Source organism: Octopus bimaculoides, chromosome 12, assembly GCF_001194135.2.
Source record: "Octopus bimaculoides isolate UCB-OBI-ISO-001 chromosome 12, ASM119413v2, whole genome shotgun sequence".
Classification (NCBI taxonomy): Eukaryota; Metazoa; Mollusca; class Cephalopoda; order Octopoda; family Octopodidae; genus Octopus; species Octopus bimaculoides.
The window spans coordinates 66,388,851-66,395,512 of NC_068992.1; the positions used below are offsets into that span (position 1 = coordinate 66,388,851).

The 6,662-nt window shown below is 34.3% G+C and overlaps 1 protein-coding gene across 5 annotated transcripts in view; it reads left to right on the forward strand.

Moving 5' to 3' along the window:
• The window catches only part of LOC106884484 (activated Cdc42 kinase-like), a 244,007-nt gene that overhangs the window by 29,946 nt on the left and 207,399 nt on the right, over positions 1–6,662 (forward strand). For all 5 annotated transcript variants that reach the window (XM_052972235.1, XM_052972233.1, XM_052972237.1 and 2 more), the window contains exon 2: positions 5,935–5,987. The gene's annotated coding sequence lies outside the window, so the exon portion shown is untranslated. The remainder of the gene's footprint in view (positions 1–5,934; positions 5,988–6,662) is intronic.

Below are 6,662 nucleotides of genomic sequence, written 5' to 3' on the forward strand. Positions count from 1 at the left end.
TGTATATCTACACACATATATATGTATATATACACACCTATATATGTATATCTACACACCTATATATGTATATCTACACACATATATATGTATATATACACACCTATATATGTATATCTACACACCTATATATGTATATCTACACACATGTATATGTATATATACACACCTATATATGTATATATACACACATATATATGTATATCTACACACATATATATGTATATCTACACACCTATATATGTATATCTACACACGCACACACACACTAGAGTATTGTCCATCATATGATGAGTAGCTTTGAAAGTATACTTTATTGTTTTGAGATTAAATAAAACAAAACAGTGACATGCATAATATGTACTGGCAGAGTCGAATGTGTAAATATGTTAATTGCTGGTGTATTTTGTGTCTGCAGAGAATGACTCCTCCTTATTTCTCAGTTGTATAAACTCCTTCCACAAATACTCTCATTTCCCCCTCCCCCTCCTCCATTTTGTGTGTGTGTGTGTGTATAGCACTGTTTTACTCATTGTATGTTAAATCTCTCTCTATCTCTCTTAGGCTCTCTCTCTCCCCATCTTTCTATAGGATATAAAGATAGCATCCAATCAACCAACCATTATTTATGTCAGCTTTTGCTACATAGAGATGTGGTCAATAGTATTTGATCTTCACACTACAGCCGGTGGTTGTTGTGTCCTGTTAGTAAAGCTCACCCACAATGTGATGGATATCCCTTTATTAGGATCCATTTAATGCTACTGGTTCTTCCTTCCACACTCATCATTACAGCGTTAAACAGACTGGAGAGTGATGGGGGGAAATCTGTTTAAATGTTAATTGTAAAAGGAATAAATATGGATTACTTAATTTACACCCTTCCGCTTTAGACACACCATTTCCCCTGCTCTCTCCTGGTGACATTTGACTTTAGACTTACAAAACCAAAGCCAGTCCTCTTTTGCGCTCTGTTGCTATGCTGTAACCTTTCTTTTGTACGTTTGCCCTCCCAGTGCCTCATTGTCTAACTTTTGATCTTTCCTTCTCCACGCGTTTTGTCTGTAATCTATTACAACTTTAACCAAATTTAATAGTATTGTTTCACAACTCTAAATTGTTTACCCTCCACCGCTTTTGCTTCCATTCTCTTTCCTGTGGTTTGTTATCTGTTTCGCAGTTAGCAGTATCAATCACATGATTACTTCTCTCTGAAGGAAATATCAGAACTACTTAGAGTATTAACATCTAAGTAACACTATTTAATATTTTCTTGTTATAAGATTAATTTGTTTTATTTTCTAAATTTTTGTATTTCGGTTAATAGCAACCATTTATATCGCCAATAATGAGAATTGAATACAATCATAACAGTTTTTTGTCAAAGAGATAATTGGTGAAAATATTGCTCATTCTGTTACAAACTGAAAAGATAAAACAAAATATTCCAACAATTTCAATAAATAGTGTTCATTATGTATTAAACGATTAATTAGTTCATTTATATTAAGTTTTAGCTCCTGCTAAAGAGAGCACTAGATTTAATGTTTCAAATTTTCAAAAAGCACTAAATATTTTATTCCTAATCATGTTGAACGATAAATCAAATTCTTAATTTTATTTTTATATAATGTATATGAATGAGTGAGTGAGTACACACACACACATATTATACACACACACACACACACACACATATATATATATATACAACATATATACACACATACATATATATATATATACACACAACATATACACATATATACATATATATATATATATACACACATATATACATACATATATACAAATACACACACACACTCTGGCACATAAAAAGCACCCAGCACCCTCTGTTGTGGTTGGCATTAGGGAGGGCATCCAACTGTAGAATCCATGCCACAGTTGGAGTCTGGACAGCTCCCTGCTAGCCAGCTCCATGTCAAACAGTCCAACCCATGCCAGTGTGGTTTAACATTCGTTTTCCAAACTGGCATGGGTTGGGTGGTTTGACAGGAGCTGGCCAGCTGAAGAATTGCACCAGGCTCCAATTATCAGTGTTGGCATGGTTTCTATGGTTGGATGCCATTCCTAATGCCAACCACTTTATGGCTCTATTGCATATTTGATTTGTGCATTTAGCTGTTGATGGAGAGGTTGGTGGTTCTAATCTATAGGTGTAAGTATGGCTGTTTGGACAGTTGAAGTTTGCTTCCCAACCACATGGTTTCAGGTTTAGTCCCAGTGCATGGCACCTTGGGCAAACAGTATATAATAGTAATATTATTGTTGTTTCACCCCGGGTCATCTTAATTGAGCAGGATTCTGATCAGATGCCTTTTGACCATAACAGTATTGGCTTTTTTTTTTTCAAGCATAATGTACCTCAGATTACACTATCTAGTGTGGCCTATTTTCAAGATGGTAGGGTGTGGTTTGATGAACATTTGGTTGTTATTTTCAGCAGGTCAGGTGACCATGTAAGGGTCCCTTCATCAAATCATATTGCTGTAATGTAGGTGAGAGTCCAATGTATTAATATTATGACCAATATTTTCTTTAGGTTGTATTCACTGAAGGTTAGGTTTGGCTCCAAGGCATGAAGGATGCTTTGCTGGAGTTTTTGTATATTGGTATCAAAAGATCAATGAGAATTATTGAAAATATACGTTAATATAAGGTAGGAGACGGAGAGTAGTACTGGTGGGTGTGTTCAACATATCTCTTTCATCAAATAATTATTAATGAACTGGAGAAACATTTTTGATAAAAGAACGAAAGAAAAGAACCTGGAGAAATCAGTGGCATTAACGAGAGAGAGTAAATATTTAGAACTGTTTTTCTTTTATTATTTTGTCAAATTATTTTATTAGATTATAATTAAGATGGTAACTTCAAAAACATTGGAAAAACAAAATTTCTGTTGTATAATCTTGATAATCAATTGGTTTTAATAGGGTAGAAATAGAGGAGAAAGAGGAAACACCTGAAAAGAAAATAGATTTCAAATTCATAGTCATGGAAATACATCAACGTTTGATGTTATCGTTGTCAGCATATTGAAATCTTTTGAGAATTGTACGGATAGATTCCTGGCAGATTCTTCATGAGAAACAGCAATTGAACCAGATTCATTGAATAGTTTAAAGGATTGTTTAGATGAATACAATTTTAGAATTGTATGTTAGGAAGAATTGAGTGGGATAGAAACGAGGGTGCCACCCCTGTGATGCAAGTCATAAAAACCATGTGAAAAGGAGGAATTTAGATCAAGAGCTGTTGTATGTTGGAGTGGTTCCATTTCATTAGTGACCTTGACATTAAGAATAAGAATGGCCATGCTTGTTCTGGTTTTGTGTGTTGTTCTGTAGCTTTTGTGTTTCTTCCTGCTACAACTTGGTCAACTGTTATAGTAACATCTATGACAAAGGTATTTTTGTTACTCCATTGCTGCTTCATGTTGCCCTCTTGCAACATATTGTCTTCCCTTTTATTGTTGTTGTTGTTGACACTTTGCAGAGTCTGAGATTTCTAAGGTGCTCCTCCCTACAAGTTGAACTTTTCTTACATTCCTGTTGTTTGATGTCAATAATCACTGAATTTGCTGATTCTGATAGGTGTGGGATGGACAGCCTTCTCTTCCATGTCTCCAGATGTCTAGCTACCTTTAGTAGAAAAGATTATTAAAAGAAGAAAATTGCAGCAAAGCTGGTGTCAGACATGGCATGCAGACCATCATATAACTTGTCTGACATTGCTTTTTTATCCTTCTCTTCTGTTTTATAAATCCAGTGTGCACATGTGCATTGTGTATGCATGCTTGCTGGTTCTTACTCAAAACTGTTTACAAATCACAACCATCCCTTGAACCTGCAGTTGTGAGGAGCGCTTCATGTTCCAATAGTTGTGAAGAAAGATAAATTATATCTTAGCTTCAGTGTTACTCTGTCTGTATTGGGAAGGGTATGATTAGATTGCAGTATAATGATTGACCTAAGACAAATGGACAAAATATGTTATCACCATGACTCATATCCACCGAGTGTTTTTTTTTTTTTTTTATGATTCTAAGATATTATGGAATGCTCATTAGCCATCTGCTTGTACTAAATTTTCCTTTTTTGACATTGCTGCCTTGTTTGATGTTTTAATTCTGCAGCTTGTTATAGAGAACTTGGTTATGGGAAATGAGCAACTATCAAACTTTTGATTTGTTGAAATTTGAAAAATGATCGTAGTTACTAATATAGAAATCTAAAATAGAATGGATGGCTTGATAGGTTTCTCTGAAGACTAGCCTGTAGTCAGGGGTCAATAACTTTGACCTGCTATTATTGCTGATGGTTCTATTTTGGTAAATTTGCATGTGATGTTCAGTTGTCATTCTGTTTCTTTTTACATGGCAGTTTTAAAAATAATCTTGGCTCTTGAGAACACATCTGTTAGTTATCATCTGCCTGTAACATTATTTCTCTTGTTATATTAAACACAGCAAGTATCTCACTTTACTTAGACAGGTCTTAGTTCACTTCCTTTCTGCTTTCCACTTTCTACACTAAATATAGAATCTCACATTATAATAATCTAACATTTTATTGCAGTAGTTAAAGTCACAGAATAAGGAATAAATTCTTTTGTTTTGTTGTTTGTCAGGGAATTATTTCACAATTTGGCTAAGATTTTGTCATGGAAGAAAGAGATTATTTGAAGTATTTTCATATGATATATGGGAGTAGAAAGGAAGGTTTAATTTGTTGAGAGCAGTCAGCTTTCTGCAGGAATAGAGACAGGGAGCAGAATGCTATCTGTAAATACATTTCTATTCAACATTGTTATCCCTGTTGTTTAGTTGGGAGTGTCATGAATGGAGTTTATAGCAAAGTCTCTAACATCGTGGTGGGTGTTGTAACTTTTAAATCACTTTCTATGTGTAAGTCTATCATTTCCTTGTAATGAAGTCTACCTTTTGACATAAGATGACCCTACAACTTGTCATGTTTTTCTTTGAAAAGATCTTAAACTGGAACCACTTAACTTCTGAGTCATTTGCATATTTTCATGTACTTCCAGCTCTAAATATAAAGGGAAGTGGAATTTTAAGTGTATACTGGGGTTTTGCTGTCTTTTAACAGACCCAAATGGGCAGAGACATGGTTGTGTAGTTGTTTACTTCAGAGCTGTATAACTTACAATCATTATAACAAATCCAAATAGATAAATGTCTGCGTGGTTAAGGTGTTTACTTCACAACTATATGGTTTCATTTTCAATCCAAGTATGCAGCACTTACGTCAAATGTTCTCTGCTGTGATCTCAGATTGACCAAAGCTTTGTCATTGAAATTTGATAAATGGAAACTTTGTTGAAGCCTGTTGGAGGAAGCATTCTTATTTTTAGGTGGTAAACTGAATCTATTACCTAGTTTAACACCACTACCTGGGCCTTAGGCACCCTCAGCAGAATCCTCTCTGTTGCAAACATTCAGTGTTGGTTTCTGGTCTGTCATTAATTTACTTTTTTTCCTCTGCCACCTGTCTTGGAGACCCTGAAAAATATCACAGACTATTCTGAATCTTAAAGTGTGGAGGATATAGAGGTAAGCTGGGAGTATTGATAAAAACAGATCTTTCAAACTGCCTATGGCCTGAAACAGGGTGGACTACTACTACTGGTGGTGGTGGTGAGCTGGCAGAAGAATTGTTAGTGTGTATTGGACAAAAATATTTAGTGGCATTTCTTCTAGCTCTTCATATGCTAAGCTCAAATCCTACTGAGGTCAACTCTCTCTCTCTACCCCCTCTCTCTCTCTCTCAAACACACACACACTTCACTAAACTAAGAGTAACAAGTCAGTTTTGTTGAAGTTTTCTGTAGCTTTATATATCAACCTGTGTTAATCCATTAATATATATTTGTTTGTTATATTTTCAGGTTCTGAGCCAAATAACTTTCACTTTACAACATACAGTAATGTAAACAAACTGGTAAGTTTATTTATTGTTTATTTTTACTGGTTTCAGTCATTGGATTACAGCCAGGCAGGAGCACTGCTTTCAATACTTCAGTGTAGTACTTATTTTATCACTCACTATTTGCTGAACCTCAGTTACCAATTATAAAAAGATGTAACGTAACAAATGTGGACATACTCATAAACCTACACACACATACACACACACACATACACACACACACACACACACACACTCTGTATGATTTCTGTTTCTAATGTTCCATTTAGGAAGTATCAACTCATCAGGAGCAATAGTGGAATATATATATATATATATATATCTATATATAAGTCAGTAAATAGTGGGGTCGTGTTAACCGCACGTGGAGAAATAATAGGAAAATGAAGAATAAGGCAGAATGCTAAACTGGAAGCTTATTTTAATAAAGATTTCTAACTGGCTTTTATTGTGAAGCAAATTTTCAAGAAGGAGAATGAAAATGTTTTTTTACAAAGAAGTACAAAATGAAGAAAATAATATATAAAAAAATAATATATAAAAAAATAACTATACCAATACATTATATTGTCTTTGAGCTTTTGAAGTTCAATCGTAATCCATGTATATAATGGTTGGAAAAATAAGGATGCATGAGAATTGAGAGTTGTGTTAGGTTTAAAAAATGGGTTAAAAGTTTGTGTTAAG